A 3,808-nucleotide genomic window follows, 5' to 3' on the forward strand; every position below is an offset into this window, starting at 1 on the left:
GTTAATTTTCCAATTTTATTATCTTTATTTGAAAATAAAAGTACATTTTATCTCCTAAAATGTTGCTCTATTAATGTCAGTCTTTAAAGAGTTTAAAGCCTGTGCAGATGCCATGGCAGTGAAAAAGATACTGTTGACAATTTTTTTCTATGATAAAAAGATAAGGTGATCTCTTACCCTGAATAGCCCTTTAATTTTGTTAAATAGAACTTTATTTGGGAGTGTTTGTCTAAATAATTATACTTCACCTACTTCTAAATGAAAGAGTAAAAGGGTTTCATGAGACTAGGATATGCAACAGTGCTTAAGTTTCAGCCTATAGGCTAAAATAAATCCTAGGAAAAATAAAATTTCGTTTCCACGAAAGATTCTTAGACTAATCTCATTCCCCAACTCCTCTTTATAGTTTTGAATAGTTTTCTGTTCTGTACATGATAGTTATATTAACACTTTGTGTATAATTGGTTAGGGCTTTACCTCCTCTTACATTACTACACATTCATACAAAAGTAGTTTCTTGGGATGCCTGGGTGGCTCAGTTGGTTAAGCATCTGACTTCAGCTGAGGTCGTGATCTCACAGCTCCTGAGCCTGTGTTGGGTTCTGTGCTGACAGCTCAGCCTGGAGCCTACTTCAGTCCTCTCTCTGCCCCTCCCCTGCTTCTGCGTGTTCTCTCTCAAAAAATAAACATTAAAAATGTGCCATAGCATATGAGAATAGGAACCACCAGATAAAACGTAGAAATAAAAAGTGTATAATTTCAAATTCAATGACCACAAGTGAAACCAGAAAACTAAAATGATATTGTTGGAGCCAGGTGGTAGACATATGATAATATATTACCCTTTCTACTTCTGTGTATATTTGAATATTTTCATAATAAAAGTCAAAAAAAGTTTACCAGAGTTGACTCATTAGACTAAGTGAACCTGTAAGTCAGAATCCAGGTTGCAGCACAGAAAGACAAAGTCGTTCCTCTTTCACGGCTGGCAGATTTGGGAAGGAGTTGTATCTGGGGCCCAGAGCTTCACAGGGACCCTGAGGACTTCATTAACTTTGGACACAGCACAGATGAGACTGACCAAGTCTCCTGACCTCAGCAGCCCCTCAAAGCCAAGGCAATACAGACCAATGGCCTGTGGCGGAGGTGGAGGCAGAGCCAAGGGTCTCCCCCTGGCTGGAAGATTGCCTTTATTAGACATTTCTAAGTTTCTGGCGTCCAGATCTTTCCTGGAGTTGGACTCAACATTCAGGGGGTATAGCACAGGAGTGGCAGTGGGAGTGCCTGGGATGCTACATGTCTTAAAGAGGTCCTCCGAGCAGGCTTCTTGCTGGAGGGTTTGTTTTCCTCCAAGAAAAAAAGCAATCCTTGGGCTCGGCTCCTTCGAGTAATGTGGATGGATGGGATCACTACAGTATGGGCCATGATCTTCAAAATGATGGGTTTCCTGCACATCGGTGTCTCAGTTAAGTGTTTGACTTCAGCTCAGGTCATGATCTCACGGTTCATGAGTTTGGGGCCCACATCCGGCACTCTGCTGTCAGCATAGAGTCTGCTTCAGATCTTCTGTCCTCTCTCTGCCCCTCCCCAGCTCATTCACTCTCTCAAACTTAAAACAAATTATGATGGGGTTTTTGGACTGGAGCCACATGGCATCCATTGGGCCAGATTTCAGGGAGGGTGTTCTGGAGATCAGGGCCTGATTTCTGGTGGGACCTCAGAGACTGGGTAGGTGACAGGGCCCTGGGCCCAGAATGCTGGGCAGCCCCTCCAGAGGATGTTTGCCTCTGACATAATTAGCTTTGGTCTTGATCACCACTGATGCTGGTGCCAACAGGGAAGGTTGATGGAAACCCAACATGGCTTATTTCTTTTTTCTTTTTTTTTTTTTCTTCAATATATGAAGTTTATTGTCAAATTGGTTTCCATACAACACCCAGTGCTCATCCCAAAAGATGCCCTCTTCAATACCCATCACCCACCCTCCCCTCCCTCCCACCCCCCATCAACCCTCAGTTCTCAGTTTTTAAGAGTCTCTTATGCTTTGGCTCTCTCCCACTCTAACCTCTTTTTTTTTTTTCCCTTCCCCTTCCCCATGGGTTTCTGTTAAGTTTCTCAGGATCCACATAAGAGTAAAACCATATGGTATCTGTCTTTCTCTGTATGGCTTATTTCACTTAGCATAACACTCTCCAGTTCCATCCATGTTGCTACAAAGGGCATGGCTTAATTTTTAAAAAGAAGTCCCCACACCTTCCCCCGTTTTTCCATTACCAAGATGTAACCACTTCATCTTTTAGCCGTTTCTAAATAACATACTTATATTGCATTTTCTAGGTTTTTCAAATTTCATATTCACTGATTTTCATTGTAAGAAATAATTTAGCCTTGTTTGGTTATACTCTTAGGGTGGCTCCATGACCCTCACCCTCCTGGGCTTTATATCTAGGTAATAAAGATACGGCCCTAACTCAAGTTAAAAACCTAACTCAGAGGTCTTGCCTTTGCCATTGACTTCTGGAAGGTAATCAGTAAGCCCTTGGAACAGCCCAGAAAGTCTAACAAAGTGATTTATGGTGGGCCTTTGGATCATGATGCTTGACCTCCACAGTGGTTGGACTCTGAGGTTAGACATGTAGGGAGTTGACCACGGAGTTTCAATAAAAACTCTGTACACTCTGGCCCAGGTGAGCTTCCCTGGTTGGCCATATTTCATGTGTATTATATATGGATGCCAAGAGAATAATGCATCCACTACTCCACAGGGAAAGGAGAATAGAAGCTCTGTGTTTGGTATCCTCCTGGACGCTGCTGAGTGCTTTTCCCTTGACTAATTTTAACCTGAATCTTTATACCCTGTAATAAATTGCAACCAGTAACCACGAGTGTAGCTGCTTCAGTGAGTTTTCTGAGTCTTTTCAGTGAATTATCAATCCTAAGAATGCTTTTGGGAATCTCCTGAAACCGCAATTGGTGTCAGAGGTAAGGCTAGTCTTGTGGGGACTGTTGTCTCCTACCTGTATAGCTGGCTAAACTGACACAGCACTCTTGAGGGATTCCCCTCCCCTTGAGTATGCATGGGACCTGTGACTTGCTTCCAAGTGGAATGGTAAAGGAGATGGAGTGTACATGATTATATGTATGGAATTACGTTAAATAAGACAGTAGCGCAGCCTCTTGCTGGAGTCTGTCCTTCCCTTGAGCTTTGAAGCAAACTGCCATGTTGTGTGGGCTGTCAATGCTGGGAGACTCACATGGCGAGGAACTGTAGGCAGTTCCTAGCAGCTAAGGGCAACCTCTGGCTGATAGAAACTGAAGTCCTCAGCCTTAGCAATGTAAATACATAAATGCTGCCAACAAATGTGGATCCTTCTCCGTCTGGTGCCAGATGAAACAGCAGCCCCAGCTGACACCTTTATTGTGGCCTTGTGAGACCCTGTGCTGAGCCATGCTCAGAATCTTGATCAACAAACACTGAAATAAATGTGTGTTGTTTTAAGCCACCAAATTTGTGGTAACTTGTTATGGAGCAATAGGAAACTACAGAATCCAACCCCTCTACCTCACTATCACCATATAAGCACTCAGTCTATTCCTTTATCCTCCTTAAATAATCATAATTTTGATGACACTGATAGTCAATGGTTATATTACTTTGCCTTCACATACAATTACAGCTGAGCGATATTATCAAATCAGACTTTTCTTGCACATATTTGCTTCCTGGAATTAAAAGTAGTTTTGATTTTTGTTTGTCTAGTTTTCTATTTATTTAGGATTTACTGTCCCCAAAACTTTCCTCCAAATG

The sequence above is a fragment of the Prionailurus viverrinus genome, chromosome B2, assembly GCF_022837055.1.
Source record: "Prionailurus viverrinus isolate Anna chromosome B2, UM_Priviv_1.0, whole genome shotgun sequence".
In the NCBI taxonomy this organism is placed as follows: Eukaryota; Metazoa; Chordata; class Mammalia; order Carnivora; family Felidae; genus Prionailurus; species Prionailurus viverrinus.